This window comes from Phocoena phocoena, chromosome 3 (assembly GCF_963924675.1).
Source record: "Phocoena phocoena chromosome 3, mPhoPho1.1, whole genome shotgun sequence".
Lineage (NCBI taxonomy): Eukaryota > Metazoa > Chordata > Mammalia > Artiodactyla > Phocoenidae > Phocoena > Phocoena phocoena.
In genome coordinates, this window is record NC_089221.1 from 15,813,054 (window position 1) to 15,836,964 (window position 23,911).

The following is a 23,911-nucleotide window of genomic DNA, read 5'->3' on the forward strand; positions in this document are numbered from 1 at the left end:
AGAGTCACACATTACTTTTAGGTGCCTCAGATGCCAAAAACAGGACTTGGACTTTTGTCTTTAAGTAATGAGAAGGTTTGGGAGTGTTTGAATGCATCTCTGAAATTGTGAGACTTACATTTTACTAATGTAAATCTTGTGACACGAATAAATTAGAATAGGAAAACTTCCTCTAGAAAGAAGCATATCTCAGTGAAAGGGAAATTTTAGAGCCCTTGATTATGACAGTATTGCTTTCTGCCAAATGCATTTGCCTCATTATAATAATTTTCAAGTAGAAATGGTATTATAATTGTTATAATACAACTTGGAATATGAGAAGAAGGAAAGAAAGTAGCATTTGCACTGGTGATTACAGAAAAAGATTATGGAGTAAGTATAATGTGAGTGTTGTCCTTTAAGATGAGCAATATTTTGAAAGATTAAAATGTGGAGTGCTATGTTTTATCTCTTAGTAATTGAAAGAGCCCAGTTGCATTCACTCATGTCTCCTTTGCATCCTTTGTGAATAGTAAGGAATCAGAGACAGTGAAATTTATTCCCACATATTTTCTCTTCCCTTAAGTCTACGCATATTTTCAGTGAGTTTTTAAGTATATGACAATTAACTTCTTTGACCTCAATAATATAAAACTATAAGATAGACAAATTTCAAGATATGATATATACACAAAATGACCTTTAGCTTCTGTGCAGATGTGATTAATTACCTCAGATGAGCTTCCATTCTCTTTGCTGTGACCTGTATGGGTCACAACTTAGTTAGGCTGACATAAGAATCAAGGCTACGGAGAGAGAACAAAATGCAGAAACTAAGGGAACCCGTCGGAATGCAGCCAGCTTGAGTGTACATGAAACATTGCTGAGAGGAAGGTTGGAGATTAGCAACATGGACTATCAAACTTTGGATTTCCCAAACTCGGTCATCTAATTATACTTGTTTTCTTCTCAAAGTGGATTCTTTTGGCAGGTAGGGATTGTAACATACTGTGTTCAAGTGGAGGTGCAATGCAAGGAGTATGGAAGCAGGTAACAGTGATGGTAAAACTTGGCAAAGTGATAGCTGATGTCCCACGTGAAGGATAGAAAGCTTGATTCATGGAGGTAACTTGATATAGCACAGCAATGACCAATGGGACTCAATAGAGGAGGAGAGATCAGGGCCTGTGATAGCAACAAGGAAGAGGTAATGATAATTTTAAAATAATCGCCAACTGAGAGATCCCTCAAGTTCACCATTAGTGCTTTAGGAAAATGTTTTCTCTTTTCAGGAAATATGGCTCAGTTTGGGGGCCACTTTCTCTGACACTTAGGGAAGAATGAATGAAGAGGAGAATGAATTTGGAACTTGCTATCATGACTTTTTAAATATTCATATTTAATTTAATTAATATGTATGTTGTAAATAGTTTGGGAAGTACAGAATGAAAACAAGTGTCCAATTTTAACATTTGCCTCAGATTTTTAAATATGTGTGTGTGGGTTGTATAAATTACAATCCATTAATATATAGATAAGTATTAATAAAATCTTAAGAGTTTTATTTTGGAGACTTAAGTAAGGGGAAATATAAATATACAAACTAGGAAGAAAAAAAACAATAAAGCACAATGGAATCCAAGCCCTTCACTTCTCAGGTACGGATGAAGTCCAAGACACATCCCTAGTCACACATGCACTAGACCCTACTGGGGTAAGGATAATTACTTACTTGATTTTAAAAACTGTGGATCAAATAATATCTTTAAGATTTTGCAGAATTAGAGCTAACGTTATATGATTAGAGGATGTAAATTAATTGTGATCCTGTCCTTGAAAATAGTGTTTTAAAATAATATCTTCTATTTGATTTTCAGTTCCTAGTACAATTAAAAAAATATTTTGATGCTTGCTTCAGCAGCACATATACTAAAATTGGAATGAAACAGAGAAGGTTAGCATGGCCCCTGTGCAAGGATGATGCACAAATTCGTGAACCATTCCATTTTTTTGAAAAATACTTAAAATAAAGAATGTATATATCGAATATATGTATAACTGAATCAATTTTCTGTACAGCAGTAATTAACAAAATGTAAATCAACTATACTCTAATAAAAATTAACTTTCTAATTTCAAATAAAAGTTGGATATGTTTAAGGAATAAAATATGATTTGATATAAACATACATATGAAAAGATTACTAGAGTCAAGCTAATTAACATACCTTTTCATCACATAGTAACATTTTTTGTGATCAGAGCACCTGAGATCTACTCTAAAATATCTGCAGGAAATGTCAATGAGGAGTTTTTAAAAATTCCCTGTTATATTTAAATGCCCCAAATTAGACATACCATATTAATCTCTTAGAACAATTGTATGCAATTATAAGCAAATATTTTAAAATTATTATTACCAATACAAATTCTGAATATTATATTGTCCTTAAGTAAAATATTAGTATATCTTAAAACTGATTTTTTTTTAACATAGAAACTAATTGATGGCACATTTACAAGCATATTTACTCATATGTTCATATGGTCCATTCTAACAAAATTGTATACTCAGAATAAGTAAATTCGTATTTTTCCACTGTAGGCTCAAAAGTGCTCTCAGTGATAAACTACCTACATATCCTTAATCTTGTCACTTTAGTAGCATTGCCCACAGACTTTTCTCTTGAAAATCAAGTTGCTGAACTGATTAATATCTACTTCCTTTCAAATCTGCAAAACTATTATGCTGAAGACAAGGTGCTGTTTGGTGATAAACATTGTCTCTTAACAGAGAGCTACGAATTCCAAGTAAGAAAAACAACTGATGGATATAAAATGAGGAAATCACAATCAAGAAAAGGATTATGTTTGAGGCTAACAGGAATCTAACTCATTCTGACTTATTGATCCTTCTATCTGCAAGGCTTAGCATGCTGAGATTTATGCTACTTAAGATATTAACTAACGGCCTTTCTAAAATAATTTTCACTCCCGATATTCATATTAAATGTAATGTTGTTTCTTAATTTGTAGTCAAATTAATAAATGCACATACTGTAAATATTAAATGGTATTGAAGAGTTATAAAAATAGTCATGTCTTAACTGACCAAGTTCCACTTCCCAGCCCTGCTTCTATGAGGCAATCACTCCCACATCCTTTTACTTTTTCCTTTGGTATTCACCACATTTTTCTAAATGTATGTTTTATGGCCATTTCATAATTCATTGATTTTGATCATTACCAATTGACTTACTACAATAGTAAATGAAGATTTAGTTCTTCAGTGTTCTCTCTCCACGGCCTCCCTTTTTGCACTAATATCATTATATTGCTGTTTTTGATTATTGTCTTACTCAAAGATGATTACATTATTATAAATATGTAAATACTGTTCACAGCTGCTCTAGAATTTTTTTGCTTATGCACCTTAACAAAATTTTCCTGAAGTTTATAATACCCTTTTCTTGTAATTAGTTTTTTTTTTTTTTTTATTTTTGCAGTACGCGGGCCTCTCACTGTTGTGGTCTCTCCCGTTGCGGAGCGCAGGCTCCAAACGCGCAGGCTCGGCAGCCATGGCTCACTGGCTCAGCCGCTCCACGGCATAGGGGATCCTCCCGAACCGGGGCACGAACTCGTCTCCCCCGCATCAGCAGGCGGAGTCTCAACCACTGAGCCACCAGGGAAGCCCTCTTGTAGTTATTTCATGCTCCTATTTTTAAATTTCCTGAAATCTTCTAATAGATATATAAACACATACATGTGTTCTAAGTGCTTACAAGGAACTTATTCCTTTCATTCCATTTCCCTATTGTATTCTCTGACGTCCCATTTTTCAACCTCCATTATTTGGATGTTAGGCATTCTAGCATATCCCCTATTTGTCTTATCTTTTTTTTTTTTTTTTTTTTTGGTAATTTCTATTTCTTTATTTTTTACTATATTTTCTGAGAAATTTTCTTAATTTTTCTTCCATATCATGAAGAATGTATAAATACATATTTTGAAAAGCTCTTTCTTATTTCCCTTTATATCACATATTGTTCTAGTTGTTCTCTATAGAAAACTATTCTAGATTCCTACTTCATAAATATGTGTAGATACGCAGAAGTGCTGAGAGATAGTAATCTATTATCTTCTAGCATTTCTGATACCTAAACATGGAGATTGAGTCTGGAGGTTCAAATAATCCGTTTGCAGACTTTGCTTCAAGACCAGGGCTTCATTCTTTTTTTATTATCATTATTTTTATTTTTGTACATTCAACATGTACTTGTGAGTCTTGTGGGAAATTACTATTCATTTTTTAAATACCTTTATTGCAGTATAATTGCTTTACAATGGTGTGTTAGTTTCTGCTTTATAACAAAGTGAATACATATACATATATCCCCACATCTCCTCCCTCTTGCGTCTCCCTCCCACCCTCCCTATCCCACCCCTCTAGGTGATCACAAAGCACCGAGCTGATCTCCCTGTGCTATGCAGCTGCTTCCTATTAGCTATCTATTTTACATTTGGCAGTGTATATATGTCCATGCCACTCTCTCACTTCATCCCCCTTCCCCTTCCCCATGTCCTCAAGTCCATTCTCTATGTCTGCATCTTTATTCCTGTCCTGCAGGGCTTCATTCTTATGTCCTACTCTGCTTCATATTCCTGAATACTGAGCCTTTATCATCCTTCAAATTTATTTTTTTAGTTAGTATAGTTGATTTACAATATTGTGTTAGCTTCAGGTATGCAGCAAAGTGATTAAGTTATACATATATATGTACGTATCTATATTTTTTCTGATTATTTTCCATTATAGGTTATTACAAGATATTGAATATGGTTCCTTGTGTTATGCAGTAAATCCTTGTTGTGTATCTATTTTATGCATGGTAGTGTGTATCTGTTAATTCCATACACCTAATTTATCCCTCCCCTGTCCCCTCTGGTAAGCATAAGTTTATTTTCCTATGCCTGTGAGTCTGTTTCTGTTTTTGAAAACTCTAATTCAAAAAGATATATGCACTCCAGTGTTCATAACAGCACTATTTACACTAGCTAATACATGGATGCAACCTGAGTGTCTATGGACAGATGAGTGGATAAAGAAGTTGTGAGATATATATATATATATATATATATATATAATGGAATATTACTCAGCCATTTAAAAGAATGGAATCATGCCATTTGCAGCAACATGATGGACCTGGAAATTATCATACTAAGTGAAGTAAGCCAGACAGAAGAAGATGAATATCATATGATGCCTCTTATGTGTGGAATCTAGAAAATGATACACATGAATTTATTTACAAAACAGAAATAGACTCACTGACATAGAAAACAAACTTATGGTCACCAAAGGGGAAAGGGAGGAAAGGATAAATTAGGAGTTTAGTATTAAAATATCAAAAAACTAAAAATAGAACTACCCAAAGATCCAGCAATTCCACTCATGGGTACATATCCAAAAAAAAAACAAAAACAAAAACACTAATTTGAAAAGGTATATGCACCCCAATGTTAACAGCCACACTATTTACAATAGCCAAGACATGGAAGCAACCTAAGTGTCCATCAACAAATGAATGGATAAAGAAGAAGTGGTACATACAATGGAATATTACTCAGCCACGAAAAGAATGAAATAATGCCATTTGCAGCAACATTGATGGACCTAGAAATTTTCACACTAAGTGAAGTAAGTCAGACAAAGACAAATATTATATGACATTGTTTACATGTGGAATCTAAAAAAAATAGTCCATGTTCACTTTTGACTCATGTGCTGACCAGCTTCATTCCTGCTTTGGAGATAACAGAGAATTTATGTTTCCCCAATATCTACCTGGGCTTTTAAAAGATATTGAGTCACAGATGATATGGTTTTATGACTTTTTAACTAGATTCTCTCCCTTCTTAGAGAACAGAACCTCTTTTTATGTAAAAAGAAACTTTCATTTTTGTGAAACTTTCTAGCAGTATGATATTCCATTTCAGTCAGAATTACTCTAAGAAACAGATATCACACTTAAGTAATGTGAGGACAGTTAGAAGAAAGGTCTTTTCCCAAAGGTGTAGGTAGGATTACTGTAGTAATCCAGTGATGTGCACTCTGCTAATACCCTTCTGCTTGAAGGTGCCGATTAAGAGAGTGGGCATGAGAGCCAGCAAACACAAGAGCTATGCCTCAAGGTTCAACTAACAGAAGCTGTTAACTTAAATCGTGTTTAGGTGATTCATCATGATCTTTAACCATTTAAAAAAGATGAATGTTGCTGGATAACTACATCCATGTTTTCAAAACATTGTGATTATTGAGGAATTTTTGTCTGTTCATAATATTCAGAGGTGTTCTAGAGACATTTCTTTTAGTTTGATGTTATTAACTTGGATACAGCTTGACTCCTTTGACCTGGATAGCATGGATCTCTGCTTTTATTTTATCTTTATTTATAAAAACCTTACATTAGCTGTTTTCCTGTACAAAACTGTTATCATTTAAAAATTTGAGCCAAGAAAAAATACACTCACTATAGATCCATTATGAAAATAATCACCTCGTGCTAAACGATGATTATTTTCAATCTTTTTGAACAAAAATTCGAACTGTTTATTCCCATATTGATTATGTAATTTGGATTTTTTCTAAAATTTTATAGCATGATTTTCTTTTTTGTTATTTATTGCTATTAGAATATATTTTAAACACAATTTTAATGTTGTATAAATCTTAACATGTAGCTCTCTGAATACATTTAGTTATTTCTTCTTGTTCAGAGACATGTTGGTATCTGGAGAATTAGACATTCCAGAAGGAATAGAAATGTGGATTCTCCCAGGCGAGAGAGCATTTTTTCCCCCCAAGGAACGGCAAGAAAGCTAGTGAGCAGGAATGCAGTTGAGTTTGGAAAGGAGTAGTTAATGAGGTCAAAGGGGTAACAGGAACTGCTACACACTGTAGCTTTTACTCATTTTGCTCTGGCCTTGGAGACACAGCCTCGAAAACATCCACAACTGCATGCAAGGAAAATACATTCTGCCAATGGCTGCATGAATGTAGAAGAGGTCCTGAGCCTCAAATGAAATTTAAACCCTCATCTAATCCCTTGATTTCAGCCTGGACAGACCTCAAGGAAAGGATTCAGCTGACTAATGCCTGGGAGCTTTACTCTTGAAAACCCTGTTAATAAGTGTGTGGCACTTTGTTAAGAAGCAATAGGGAACTGATACACGGCTCTAGAGAGCTTTCTTTCTACTGTATTTCAATGCTTCCTATATAAGCCTTTTCTGTAAGTATCCAATTCCATTTATCTAATTTTTTCTTACAGTGATAAAAATATTTTCTGGTACTAATCAGTTTTCTAACTACCCAGATTGCAGGAAACACCTTTAAACATAAAATGACTGCCAACTCATTCATTTTAGAAGTTAAAAGCCACTGCTGTACAACACTATTGCCTATGATCTGGAAGCACAATCTGTCAGCTTCCTACCAGTAACATTAGAGCATTTACTTTCCATATAATAGTGCTTGATGACAAATACAGAACTAAAATCCTCTGTTCATTACGTTCCCCTGAAAGGTATAGTTTATGGTGGTATATTTTATTATTATTATACTCTTTGAATATAGTAATATATAAAATAAATTTGTATAAACACACAATCTTTGAGGCCTATTCTCTGGCCTGATTTCTAACTACCACCCACTATAAAGGCTTTTAAAGCTTGATGGAAGGCTAAAATTGTATTGCATAAAGAGGACTAAAAATAGACCACTTTTAGAGCTTTATTGATGCTATTATAAGACAGGAAAATGTTTTCTGTAAATTTGAATTTTACCACACATTTACATGTAGGTACAAATCAAGTTACTATAGCATTTCTGGAAAAAAACAACAACAACAATTTGAACTCATTGAAGGTAACAGATTTCGAGGGGGATAAAACTATTTCAGCAAAGGAGAAAAAAAAATCTTCAGGCAAATAATGGAAGAAAAGAAAAATGAACATGTTTAAGGCAAATAATAAAGAAAAGGAAGGAGAGAAGCAAAATGTTAGGAAAATTTTAAACCTCGATCTAGCATGTGGTTTTATAAGATACCGGTTACCTGTTAATCTGTGTCCTGTTGGGGGAAAAACATCTCTTTGACATTACTTCATCCATGAGATGAGTTTATAGATGTTTCAAGTTTGGTCTAGTGTGTGGTTATAGATAATGTTCAATAAAAATTAGCTAATATTAATACTATTATTATACATGCTATATCATAATTACTGCTATTGTTATTTCTTCAGGGATCATGTCTAAGAGGGCATGACTAAGAGTGATTAATTATATTAGTTATAGCTTTACATAAAAAGTATTCATGTCAAGGATAATTAGACTCCTTCTGGAAAGTAAAAATAAACAATGTATTGAGAGTTTTCAAACTCTCTACCAAACCCTCTTTGAAGAATGAAGACCTAGCTTTTCTTTGAAATACAGGAATTGGGAAAGACACAAGCAAAATCTGAATCCTGGACTGAAACTGGATCTGCCACAGCTGGGGTCTGATCCAACTGCCAGGATGTTGCCTTGAGACCACACTTAAACTTCCTGCTCCCCTGAAATTGTAAACGGGAAGCAAAGATTACAGTGATCAAGGAGGAGAAATTGATGCTATGGTGCCATGTGGAATATGCATGTCATTAAGGAGGATAATTGTTCCAGGACCTCTTAGAGTCTTCTGTCTCATGGCAAAGGTTGAGGGGACAAAAGAGGATTGTTGTAGGGATTAAGGCAATTTCTATCTTTTCCTTTTCAGTTACCATGCATAGAAGTCTCTTTTCTTTCATGGATACTTTAGGCTACAATATTAAAATAGCAAAATATATGAAAACAACCTATATATCCATCAACAGATGAATGAATTAAAATGGTATACATGTATGTGTGTATTTATATGTGTATATAAACTAAATATTATATATATATAGGCAACTATATATATATATATATATATATATATATATATATAGAGAGAGAGAGAGAGAGAGAGAGAGAGAGAGAGAGAGAGAGAGAGAGAACTAAATATTACTCAGACTTAAAGCAGAAGGAAAGCCTTCCATATGTGACAACATGGATGAACCTGGAAGACATTATGTTAAGTGCATTTAGCCAGACACAGAAAGACAAACACTGCATGATTCCATTTGTATGAAGTATCTAAAATAGTCAAATAAAGAATACAATGGTGGTTGTCAAGGGCTTGGGGAGGCAAGGGGAAATGGGGAATTGTTTTTAGTAGGTATAAAGTTTCTGTTACATTTTGGAGATCTGCCATAAAATGTGGTGCCTATATTTATTAATACCACATAGTACACTTAAAAATGTATTGAGCGTAGAATATTGTGTTCTTACCATAATAAAAAAGCAATTAATTTAAAAATAGTAAATAAATTGTCTTGTTACCTTGTAAATCCTTGAGGAGAGAATTTTGTCTTATCTATTGTAATACAATTGTCTCTTAGAACCTTATTTGGTGTCTTGTAGTGGTCCAATAAATGTTTGTTGAACTAAACAATATCAATCATGTTTAGGATTGGTTACATGGGAAAATATGTTTGTCACATAAATTTAAATATGTTAAACATTTGTCACCTTAATAATTAACTTTGGGGAAATAATTAAAAGAATTAATCAGAAAGAACAGCCTTGTGAACAGTACAGTGAATTCCATATACACATTACCTACATTAAAATAATGCTATCATTTAGCAGTTTTTGGAACTAAAATTAAAGTTAACATACTGCATTTAGTCTTTGTATTTCTTTTTCCAGATCAATTTTATTTATATGTAATGTATAAGCAACAAAATGTACATTTTGAGTGTCTATCTTGATGTGTTTTGACAAATGTATACAGTCACATAATCAATAGCTCTAAAACAGAGGATTTAAATCATGTCAGCCAGTTCCTTGGTTTCTCCACTATAGTTGAATTTTGTTGAATTTTATGCGGAGATCTTGCTAAACTCATCATTAAATTAAGCACCTGTGATTTTTTTAATGTTCTGTTTTTACAATTATTTAATCTGACAATAGAAGATAGTTTTATTTTTTTCTTGCAATCTTAAATCCACTTTTTTCCCTTATCATACTGGCTAGGAACTTGTAAAATGTTTGTAGAAGCTGAGATAGTTGACAGGCTAATCTTTATGATATCACAGGGAAAGCATTCAATATTTCATCACTAGTGGGATTTTAAGTATGGAATTTTTGTAGGTAGGCTGTATCAGTTAAAAATAATACTTTTGAGGCTTCCCTGGTGGTACAGTGGTTGAGAGTCTGCCTGCCGATGCAGGAGACGCGGGTTCGTGCCCCGGTCCTGGAGGATACCACGTGTCGCGGAGCAGCTGGGCCCGTGAGCCATGGCTGCTGGGCCTGCGCATCCGGAGCCTGTGCTCCGCAACGGGAGAGGCCACAACAGTGAGAGGCCAGCGTACCGCAAAAAAAAAAAAAAAATCCTTTTTTTCCTAACATTTTGTTGTTTTTTATTATCATTACTAGTTATTAAATTTTACTATGTTCATTTTATCAAAAATAAAAAAATAATCATCTCTTGAGGTAATAATAATTGTATATTTGTTCTCATTTCCTTGTTAATGTGACTGGTTATACTAACTGATTTTGAATGGAAAAAAAAATCCTTCTGGAAATAAGTTACATTTTTTATTTGTTTTTTATATCACCAAACCCTATTTGTTATTTTGTTTAGAATGTTGGTGTATATTTTTATGTTATTGTCCTGACAATATCTTTCTTGTAAAATTCTTTGTAGATTTTTGTATCAAGCTTATCCTGACCTCATAAAATGAATCAGGAATATACCCTCTTTCTTTATTTTCTGCAAGATCTGGTATAGAATCATACTAATTCTCCTTAAAATTTTGAAAAATTGCCAGTTAGCCCATCTGATCCTGGCGTTTTCTTTGTGGGATGGTTTAAATTAAGGGTTCTGTTATATTAGTAGATATAGAACTATTCAGATTGTCTTTTGTCAGTATTGTTAAATTAAGCACTTCAATTTCATATAGATTTTCCCCCCAAATGGCAAAAAGGTGTAAATAAAATTATACTATTACTCTGTTAATATTATCTACATGATTGATAATAAAGTCTCCTTTTGCATTCCTTATATTATGTCTTCTCTCCTCTTGTTCCTATCCTCTAACTGGTCAGCAAAATTCTAAAAATGGAGAATGATGGAGGAGAGATATTAAATATGTCCAGAAAAACTAACTTTGGAACATTGATTTTGTTCTGTGGTAGGGCCTAGAGGTCATTCTGTTTGTCAAAATGATCTATGATATGCTGGTGAGAGGGACAATATCATCTTTCATTCTTTCATTCCAGGGATACAGCATAAAATCACATCAGTACTAAAGATCTCATAGCTGCAAGGGGTGGCAATTCCATTCATATCTCTACTCAATTTACTAGAATGATTCCTCAAAAACAGGTGGATGAGAGTGGATGATTTCAAAGTCACTAAAAAGTGGCTCCATTTGCAGTTTCTGTGTAGATCAATGACTTTGGTGGATCAGGTTAATAGGTTTTTATGCAATCTTTGCTCAGAAAGTTCTGACTGTGCAGACATATGAAAATATTTATGAAGCATTGCTTCCTGTCAGCAGTATAGAAGGATGGGTTTCAGAATCTAAGTAGTTGACAAACGTCAATTGAATTATTAATGGACATGTGCACATATGTTTTCTACATTCTTAAGCATGCAAAATTGTACTATTAAAGCATGAAATTAGTCTAAAAAATAAATAAAATATTAAGTCCAGTGACTAAGAGTTGATTTGCTATAAAAAAGTTGGTTTAGTCTTATATTCTTTACTTTTCCTCTTTTCTTTTTGTTTAATCAGCACATATATATATGAAAGTATATAGTGTATATATATATATATATATATATTTAAAATATACATATACATTGCACTGACTATACTGCCCTATCATTGAGATGAAATGTTTAAAATAAGTTACTTGAATTCTCCTAAAAATGACATAACTTTTTGGCCAATACCATCTAGTTCTAAAAGAGAAATATAACTACCATGGTGTATAAGGTTTAAATCATATTAGATATCATATATATATATATATATATATATATATATATAAGCTGCCCCTCAATCCATTTGTAAATTATGCCACAGGTTATCATAATTACTTAACAAAATATAAAGATTATAGTAAACTTGGTGTGTACTTGTGCTGCATAGAAAATACAACATAGTTACTAGATAGAGGGGTTGTAAATTGATAGAAAATTGTGAAAATATTTGTTACTGAAAATACATTATTTACATCCACAGATTATCTTTCTATGGGTTGTAACACAAAACTGAAACGTTACCTTGTTATGAGGTGTCACATGCTTTAATGACATTTATTAGAGTTGGATTCTATCTGTAGTTTACTGAAGGGTCCCTTCCTACCTGAGTGAGTAATTTCAGCCCTGCAGATTATGAGCCTCTTTCTAAACCTATGCCTATTCAATTGATGGTAAAGCAATTCTTGTTAAAGTCCAAAAATAACACTCAGCTGAGTGCACAGGGACTGGAGGAACTAGATGGGGTATAACTGGCAGAGATGTTGAAGAATCAATTGCTCTGATTTCACCAGTTGGTAAATGGACCAGAGCCAATGGCGTAAATTGAAAGAAATAGTTGGAATATTCTACAATGGCTCTGCTCCAGAGCATGTAAGACAACTTTACTGAACAGTTTAAGCACCAGACAATTACATCCCAAAATTCAGTTAATATCTTCCTGAAATGTCTCTGCACTTTACATATCACATTTGCACAACATAAATGCATTGGGTCACACTTTGTATAGCTAACTGAACCATTGTTATCAGTACTTTGTCAAAAGTGCCATATTGATTGGAAAAAATGTTTCTAGAAAAAACAATTACTACACTAATTATAGCCTAGTATAATAATAACCTCTTCCTTTTCACATCTTCATGTTTAGACTCCAAATTGTTATTGTCATATGTCTGTCATTCTAATGTTGACTGACTTACACGAAAAAATGTCAAAGCAGCAAGGATCTTTTCTTGCAGTTTTATTTTTACATATAATTACTTATAGATTTAATAAAACCATGCATTTCTATTTGAGTAATTTAACAAATAGAAGTTAAATGACCTGTGATTTATCTTTAGTTTCATTTATTGAATTTTCAGGTTACATGTGAAATTAGTTATATGGAATTGCTTACAGTTATTTTTTCTTATATCAATCATCTGTAAAGACTATTTTTGTATGATTTTTATACATATGGTATATAATAAATTTCCTCAAATCTAACAAGAATTAAGTGTGTTTTTCACTTTAGTGTTTTGAAAGAATGCATTTTGCAAACAGTGTGCATGCAAGTGGTTGTTTGCTTCAAAACTGTATAATTAAGTTTATTAGCATCAGATCCAATACATGGTGCTTTAGAATCAAGAGATCATAATAACTGAGTGCAAAGAAGTTTCATGTGAAGAATCATATTTTTCTTGGTCTTTGCTGTACACCCAGTGCTTATCCTATATACAGTATGTAGAAGGCATCCAATAGGTATCTGTTGAACACTAAATGAATAAAGAAGGGTCACACTTTGTATATATATATATATATATATATATATATATATATATATATATACACACACATATATACATTATATATATATAATGTATATATACACATTATATATCAGAATATAATTTTCTGATACTTTAAAGGCAGAAAAAATAACATTCAGAAGTTGCAGGGGTCAGAACTAACTTGATTTATTTAAGTAGGGTCTTTAATTGCCTAATAAGTGAGGCTCTTTGCTTGGGAGTGAGGCTAAAGTGGTAAATATAACAAGTCACTGAACTAAAGTTTCTTTAACTTAGTGGTCAAGACAAGTATTTACAAAAAATGATTATGGTAAAATCTCTGTAGATTTATAACATTCTAGCTACTGTTGCCAAACGTTCTTTTAACCAGAGTATGTTTGAACAAGATAATATCAAAATTCTCTTTCAACTTAATATCTTCAAATTATCATTCCTTTAAACATCTGATATAGTTTTGAAATGTATGCAAAAGTATCTTATGCCAAATTTTCTAGGGAAATTTTATGACTTTATGAATAGGCATTTCTGTGGAAATTAAAAATTACAATATCTATAGACTCCCTAAATTCATAAAATTTTCCTAGAAAATTTGGCAAAGTGGTAACTATGTGAGGTGACAAGTATGTTAATGTAGCTTGATTGTGGTGATTATGTCACAATGTTTTTGTATATCAAAACATTGAATTCTACCTTACATATATGCAATTTTTATTTGTCAATTTTTCCTCAATAAAGCTGAAAAAATTGTCTTTTACAGTATTGTCATTTTATTGGCCATTTGCATATCTTCTTTTTATTTATTTATTTATTTATTTTTTACATCTTTATTGGAGTATAATTGCTTTACAATGGTGTGTTAGTTTCTGCTTTATAACGAAGTGAATCAGTTATACATACACATATGTTCCCATATCTCCCCCCGCTGCATATCTTCTTTGGAGAAATGTCTTTTGAAGTGTTTGCCCATTTTGTGTTTGAGTTATTTGTATATAAGAGGTTTTAATTATCACCAAATTTTTAAAAAAGTCCTTTTTTTACTCTGAGAACATTTAAATTATCTGATACTAACAAGGCACTAAAATTAAGAGAAATACTCCTATTTCAACTTCCAATATGTACAATATTGTGTATAAATTAGCATTGTTATTGAAAACCCTGTTGTAGGCAGTATTCTAAGATGGCCTCCTCCATTATCTGTACTATCATGCCCTTGTCTAATACCCACCCCTTGAATGTAAGATGGCTTAGTGACTTGCTTTTAACCAATAGAATATAGCAAATGTAATGAGATGTTTCTTCTATACTTGGGTTACAAAAGTTTGTGACTTCTACACTGCCACTAACTCTATTGTCCTTTCTTTCAGCTTGTATGCTTTGATGAAACAAGGTACCATTTCGGAGACACCCTTTTGTCAAGGAAATGAAAACAAACTTTTGTTCAGCAACCCCTGATGAATTGAATTCTTGCAGCTACCCAGTGCACTCGGAAATCTACAGTCAGGTCCTCAGATGAGACCCTACTCTGGGCTGACACCACAATTTCAGCCTTGTTAGAAATCCTAATGCAGCCATACTATATCTAAATTTTTGACCAACAGACTGAAATAAAATAAATATTTATGGCACTAAGTGTGTGGTAATTTATTTTGTAGCAATAAACAATTATTTCTCCTAATGAAATTTTCTATATGTGTTGAAATGATAAAGAAATGAGTAACCCTTTTAAAATAATGTTAGAATAGCTTCTACTTAATATAAAATAACACAAGTAGATTTATTTATATATCAATTGAAAAATTAATCTAGACCAAATATTTAGACAAGAAAGATTAAACAGTATTCACAACGAAGTTATGAAAAAAAGTATAATAATGTGGAAATACATGGATGTGAAAATAAAACAGATAATCAAAAACTATTTCCAAAATTTATGTAAAATAATGTTACCTGATGACTCACAAAGAAATAACATTTGTATCTCAAAATATACATATTATTGAACTAATTAAGTATCAAAGGATTCAAGAAAGTTTGCTTTAATTGATGAAACTCAGTGTGGGCAAAGATGCAAGGCAATAGCTCCATCTATTACTTATGTCTTTTGGGGATGTATCACATGTAATCACATGCTGGGTTTGTTCCTGCCCAGCCTGTGCTTTCATCTTTAGAATAGTTACACAAAACCATGTTGCTGCCTAAGGTTATGGGTCAATATATCCTTTGTTTTCCTCCTAAAGCTAGAGGAGACCTTACCAATCCATATTTTAGAAGGAACCATTCAAATTTTCTTTCCTAAAATTTTGAATTTAGAGTCACAGTGTTGAATTCACAGAATGAGAGGGTGGTGGATTCAAGAGCAGAAAGAAAATGAATCTAGCAACCAAAGTCAAAGGCAGGAAAAAACTAAGAGACAGAAAATCTTAATTGTTCTCTAGCAGTGTCTGTTCTGAATAAGGAAGAGAAGAGCATACACATATAACTAACTAACAAACACAGTGTGTGACAGAGAAAGAAAATTCAAGTAGTGAGGCTAGTCTGATGAATTCCCAGCAGACATAAGCCCAGGGTACTGACTGTAAATAAATCTGTGTTTCTTTCTTCTAAGTAACTCCTTATTAATACTTTAAAATATATTTGGTGGAGTCTCATTATTTAACATATGAATATTAATTAACTTTTCTTTATGAGTCAAAATCTTTTTCTAGAAATCAGTCTTTAAGACAAAAATTGACATTTGGTAATATATGATGAACCAAAACACTTTAAACAAACACAGCTGCAACCAAATTGGATAGTTACATACATTGTAATATTTTCAGTAAGGTTATAATATGATGTCTCATGTGATTATTATTTGCTATGGGCATGATAAGTGATTGAAACAAAATATTAAGGAAATAAAAAACATTGAGAAATAAATATTTAAAGTTTAAAACATAAAGATAAGCATATAAATCCTAAATGTTAATGTACCACACTGGCATTTTTCTTTTATCAATATAGTATATGTCTTATTAATTTTATTTACAAAACTCATGTGAGGTCTAAAATGGACTAAAGTTTTCAACTTTATATAAAGATATTTTTGTAAGCTGAGTATTACAGTTTTAAGGAAAAATTTAAATTTTGAATGAAATGAAGAATTTTCATCATTCCTTGACTGGTAATTTGCATTTGTAGATGATTTGATTGCAATATTAGTCTCCTTTTATGTACTATACATAATGTATATATATATATAATATATGATGTGTATATATACACATATATAAATTAAATTAATGAAACATGGTTCTATTTAGTATGCTAGGCAGAATGATAATAAAGCTTTCTTTGATTATTAAATAAAAGATAAATATAAAATTTATATTGATATATATTTATATATATATCAATATATATTTATATATATTGATATTTTATTCAGTGGTCAAAGAAGTGAACTAAAACATTCTGACTCTTAAGCACTAAATAGAACTATATCTCCTTCAGAAGGTGAACTAAAACATTCTGACTCTTAAGCACTAAATAGAACTATATCTCCTTCATTTAATTGGGCTTTTTGTTCCACATTAAACACAGAGTGACTCATGCCTGGGTATTCTAATCTTTGGTTTATGTTCATGATATGAAAGTTGCCTAGAGTACTCATACATGGGCCTTCATCTAAGTTTTGCCATAACCTTCCTCTTCCACAGTTCCATCCGTTACTGTCAAATAATTGTTCTGTAAGAAACTATAATTACATATTTCATCTCTAATTTCAAACATAATAGTTAATAGCTGAGTAAGTTTGTGTCTGTTTTTAAGCTTTTTAGAATGACTTTTCCTTGTCATTGTTTTGTTTTGCGTCATTGTAACTTCAAATAAGAACTCTAGGAAAAATTGTCTTCACATCGGAAGGAAATAGATATGAACAAATATGGTACAAATATTTCACATGTGTGCTTTGTTTATAGAACTAATGATTCTCTACTCTCTATTCCATTATTCCAAGAAAATACTTATTACTAATGTGATGAAAGAATTGTGAAATGGGAAGTCAATGTCAAAATATTCCCATATGGATTAAACATGAAATTTTAAAGATGCAGCAAATGTTTATTGATGATGCCCCAAATTATCTTTGAGATATCTTCAGTCAGCCATGAGCAAAGAGAAATTTGGTCATATTTAAGTTTTTCAATATGAGCAAAAAACATCTTACATAACTCAAACTATTTAATTAACATAAAAGACACACTGGAGCATATAGATAGAAACTATCTGATACAATCAGCTAATTCTTTGTAATAAAATAATGCAACCAACCCCATCCCTGACGGCACCCCTGCTGCTGAGTCTCCACTCTGCCTCGACCCCGGACAGTGGCCAGAGGAACCCCATCACCTCCTTTCTGCTGCATTCTTCAGCCTGGCCTCTGCATCTCCAAATGGCCCTAGTTACAGGAGGTAGCATGTGGAAATGATCTGGCCAATAGTGAGGGAAAGTTATGAGACCTTGAGACACTTGGAGTTTGATCTGGAGCTGCAAGGAGATGCTGAAATCCCTCACCTGGAAGCCTTGGCTGCTGTGAAGAGGGGTGGAATAAAGATGGCATACTAGGAGGACATGGAATTCACGTCTCCTCACAATTAAGGCACCTACTAAGCACCGGAGGGGGACCACGGACACCTAAGGGGATGAGAGGAGCCACCAGTGACTGGCGAGCTCTCCTTTTGCTTGTTCCCCACCCACTTATTTATTTATTTTTTTTTCTGTTGTGGTTTTATTTTATCTTGTTGCAGTTGTTTCGATTATAGTTTTCCTAATATATTTATTAACTTACTAATTTTATTTTGTTTTTTATTCTTTGATATTGTACAGCTTCATTTTTTCTTTCTTTTTTCCTTTTTATTTTTTACCATACCACAAAACTTGTGAGATTTTGGTTTCCAGGCAGGATGTTAGGCCCAAGCTCCTGTGTTGGGAGCTCTGCATCCAAACCACTGAACTAACGGAGAATCTCAGACCCCAGGGAATATCAATCAGAGTGAAGCCTTCCAGAGGTCCTCATCACAGCACCAAGACCCAGCTCTATCCAACTTCCTGCAAAGTCTGGTCCTGGTCCTGAACGTCTCAGGCCAAACAACCAGGAAGACAGGAATACAGCACCACCCATCAAAAAAAAAAAAAAAAAGAAACAACAAAAAATATGTTAGACACAAAGGAGCAAAGTAAAAACCTAAAAGACCAAATAAATGAAGACGAAATAGGCAACCTACCTGAAAAAGAATTCAGAGTAATGATAGTAAAGGTGATCCAAAATCTCAGAAACAGAATGGAGAAATTACAAGAAACATTTAACAAGGATCTAGAAGAACTAAACAGCAAATAAAGTGATGAACACCACAATTAATGAAATTTAAAATACTCTAGAAGGAATCAATAACTGAGGCAGAAAACCAGTAAGTGAGTTGGAAGATAAAATGGTGGAAATAACTACTGCAGACCAGAATAAAGAAAAAAGAATTGAGAACAGTCTCAGAGACTTCTGGGGCAACATTAAAGACACCAACATTGGAATTACAGGGGTCCCCGAAGAAGAAGGGAAAAAGAAAGGGACTGAGAAAATATTTGAAGAGACTATAGTTGAAAATTTCCCTATTATGGGAAAGAAAATAGTTAATCAAGTCCAGGAAGTTCAGAGAGTCCCATGCGGGATAAATCTAAGGAGAAACACGCCAAGACACATAATAATCAAACTATCAGATATTTAAAAAAAAGAAAATCCTCAACAAAATACTAGCAAACAGAATCCAACAGCACATTAAAAGGATCATACATGATGATCAAGTGAGGTTTATACCAGGAATGCAAGGATTCTTCAATATATGCAAATCAATCAATGTGATGCACCATATTAACAAATTGAAGGATAAAAAACTTATGATCATCTCAACAGATGCAGAAAAAAGCTTTTGACAAAATTCAACACCCATTTATGATAAAAACTCTCCAGAAAGTAGGCATAGAGAGAACCTACCTGAACATAATAAAGTCCATATATGACAAACCCACAGCCAACATCGTTCTCAGTGGTGAAAAATTGAAACCATTTCCTCTAACATGAGGAAAAAGACAAGGTTGCCTACTCTCACCACTATTATTCAACATAGCTTTGGAAGTTTTAGCCACAGAAATGAGAGAAGGAAAAGGAATAAAAGGGATCCAAAATGGAAAATAAGTAAAACTGTCACTGTTTGCAGATAACATGATACTATACATAGAGAATCCTAAAGATGCTACCAGAAAATTACTAGAGTTAATCAATGAATTTGGTAGAGTAGAAGGATACAAAATTAATGCACAACAATCTCTTGCATTCCTATACACTAAAGATGAAAAATCTGAAAGAGAAATTAAGGAAACACTCCCACATACCATTGTAACGAAAAGAATAAAATACCTAGGAATAAACCTACCTAAGGAGTCAAAAGACCAGTATGCAGAAAAGTAGAAGACAATGATTAAAGAAATTAAAGATGATATGAACAGATGGAGAGACATACTATGTTTTGGGATTGGAAGAATCAACATTGTGAAAATGTCTATAGTACCCAAAGCAATCTACAGATTCGTTGCAATCCCTATCAAACTACCAATGACATTTTTCACAGAACTAGAACAAAACGTTGAACAATTTGTATGGAAACACAAAAGACCCTGAAACAATCTTGAGAAAGAAAAACAGACCTGGAGGAATCAGGCTCCCAGACTTCGGACTATACTATAAAGCTAAAATAATCAAGACAGTACGGTACTGGCACAAAAACAGAAATATAGATCAATGGAAGAGGATAGAAAGCCCAGAGGTAAACCCATGTACATATGGTCACCTTATCTTTGATATAGGAGGAAAGAGTATACAATGGAGAAAAGACAGCCCCTTCAATAAGTGGTGCTGGGAAAATTGGACAGCTACGTGTAAAAGAATGAAATTAGAAACCTCCTAACACCATACACAAACAAAAAAAACTTAAAATGGATTAAAGACCTAAATGTAAGGTCAGACACTATAAAACTCTTAGAGGAAAACATAGGCAGAACACTCCATGACATAAATCACAGCAAGATCCTTTTTGACCCACCTCCCAGAGAACTGGAAATAAAAACAAAAATAAGCAAATGGGACTTAATGAAACTTAAAAGCTTTTGCACAGCAAAGGAAAACATAAAAAAGATGAAAAGACAACCCTCAGAATGGGAGAAAATATTTGCAAATGAAGCAATAGACAGGATTAATCACCAAAATATACAAGCAGCTCATGCAGCTCAATATCAAAAAAAAAAAAAAAGAAAAAGAAAAAAAAAAATCCAAAAATAGGCAGAAGATCTAAATAGACATTTCTTTAAAGAAGATATACAGATTGCCAACAAACATATGAAAGGATGCTCAACATCACTGATCATTAGAGAAATGCAAATCAAAACTACAATGAGCTATCATCTCACACAGGTCAGAATGGCCATCAGGGAACTAAGATCCCACATACTGTGGGGCAAGTAAGCCCACAAGCTGCAACTTCTGAGCCCGCACACCACAAATAGAGAGAAACCTGTGTGCCACAATGAAAGGTCCCACGTGTTGCAGCTAAGACCTGACACAGCCAAAAACAAATAAATAAATATTTTAAAAAATTTATTTTCAACCTCTCTTCAAAAAATCAATATAGTTTCTTCCCTTCACAATTGGTAAAAATTCTGCTCTTCAAGGAGGATAACCTAATGTATTTACCAAATATAAAACTTTTATATTGGAAAATTCTGGAAGCAGAGTATTATTAAGTTCAGTCAATAAAATTTGACAAAGCATTAGAAATAAGGAGGCAAAATTATCATTATTTATGGATGATAAGATTTAACATTTTACACATTCAAGAGTCAAACTTGAGAAACTATTAGTAACATGAGGATAAACTATAAAGAAGGTTGAATGCAAAATAAAAATACAGTATATGAGCCATATATATATTATATATATATATATAATATATATATTTGAAAACTACCTCATTTTTCAAAACAAAACAATAGACTAAAAGTAGATTTTACAATCAACGTGCATGGATTTGGAAGAGAAAAAAATTAGATGCATCTAGGGGACACAAAGTAAGTTGTCCTCTCTCTCAATAACAGATGCATGTAAAGAACAGGCAGAAAGAGTGAGTCAAGAGAAACTAAGAAAGTGTACCTAGAGAGAGAGGGTGAGAGAGAAAGCAAAAGAGAGGGAGGGGGAATGCAAACTCAGAAAGTACGGTGTTCTATGTGACAAGTGAACAGAGTTCACTAAAATTCAAATATATAACTCTCATCTTTTCTCTAACATAATTTGATACATTTCTCATACTAAAATTCCCAAATATTTTTCAGCAATCCTATGGTCCCTCCATATTAGACCTATGGAGTACCATTCTGATACCAAAAGTATCTAGAACTCTCTAGTAGTGCTTTCTTTTAAAACTCCTTGTCCTTTTCAATCTGAGACTTATTTTCCTGGACAATGTCAAATTGTGGTGAATCCAACTCTTTTGATTCCTCACATCTATACCCATGTACCTCAACATTGCTGGGATAACTAACTGAGGCAGGTCAATGAACTTCACTGCATCATGACCACTGATACAAATGGACGCTTAATGCTGCTTGAGAATTCTCATATGCTTGTTGCTGAGGATGTTTCCCTACCCTCAGGGAAAGCGTGTAATTATTCTATAGAGATAAAATTAACAGGTGTTCTAAAGCTATGAGTAAATATGCACAATGTATGCTACAGTCAGAGAGAAAACACTTTATATCCTGATACAAACTGAAAATGAAAGAGCATCTGTCCTATCCTGTAAGTTACACAGACCATAATAAAACACCTTAATCTCTGACTTCTGAAAAACTGATGACCCTGTGTAATAAAAAAGTGATATGATGTCCCAAATATATGAAGATCATGAAAGAATCTGGTGTCTTTTCTACCATGAACACACTATTTATATGGCAGATGATTTTGATGCCATGTACCATGGCTCTTTGGCCTGCTTCTGATATCAGCTGTATCTGTGCATGCTGTTAGCACCTTACTGTGTGCCCACTTCAGATAATTCTATTTATTACTGCTTTGGGGTCTTCTCCATACTTTCTCAGCCCACAGTCCAAAATACCATTGAAGGTAACTTTCAACCAGTCAGTGTGCAAGCAAAGATAGAAATATTCCATTCTCCCAATCTTTGTACTGATAAATTCAAGAAAACTTAAGCTTTTGGCAATTCCCAGCAGGATAAGCTTCTATTACTTAGAGAAGCATCTATAATTATTGTATTAAATATTTGGCTTTTTCTCACTCCTTATGTCTTTAAACAGACTGATTTGATAATTTTGATTTAAAAACAAGAGTTCCATGGGAATAAATTATTTACATATTCTCAAAGTATCTCCCCACAACACTAATTAATAGTAGATTTACACTGGAAACTCCTGGTACACACACTTTACATAAATGATCTACATGAGCATCCCCACTGTTGGCACGAAGTGATATCTTGTGCCTCGTGTTATAACACACTAAGCACAAAACAGCATGACAACTGGGCTGTTCCTCTCAAAGACATACAAGCTAAATTTAATCATGGTAAAACTAAGAAAAATAACTAAAATATTTACACACGTTGTACACAATAATGGCATGTACTCTTCTGTACTCTTGGACTACAAATCTCACGGTGAAGAAAAGCAAAGAACAGTTGAGAAGCCTTTGCAAGTTAAAGGATACTACAGAGGAATAGTAACTAACTGCAATGCATGACCCCTGCTGGATACTAAACTAGGGAAAAATAAATAGCTAGAAGTATACTTTTGGAACACTTGACAAAATCTGAATATGGATGTGGATTCAATACAGCCAAGATAACACAAAATCAGTCAAAACTCAGACAACACCTTGTCACATGTATGAACTAAGCCAAGATGAAGAGAATCACTCAGATGAAACCCAGATACCTAGTAAATACATATTTATTGTTACATGTCTATGAGCTTGTGATATTTATTTTTTTTTTTTTTTTTTTTTTTTTTTTGCGGTACGCGGGCCTCTCACTGTTGTGGCCTCTCCCATCGCGGAGCACAGGCTCCGGACGCGCAGGCCCAGCGGCCATGGCTCACGGGCCCAGCCGCTCCGTGGCATGTGGGATCCTCCCGGACCGGGACACGAACCCGCGTCCCCTGCAT

At 33.3% G+C, this 23,911-nt stretch overlaps 1 non-coding gene across 1 annotated transcript; it reads left to right on the plus strand.

The window, feature by feature from the left end:
- Positions 1-1,888: 1,888 nt before the first annotated feature.
- On the plus strand, positions 1,889-1,991 carry LOC136121714 (U6 spliceosomal RNA). Its single transcript, XR_010655737.1, has one exon. It is a non-coding gene; the product is annotated as a U6 spliceosomal RNA (small nuclear RNA).
- The last annotated feature ends 21,920 nt before the right edge of the window (positions 1,992-23,911 follow it).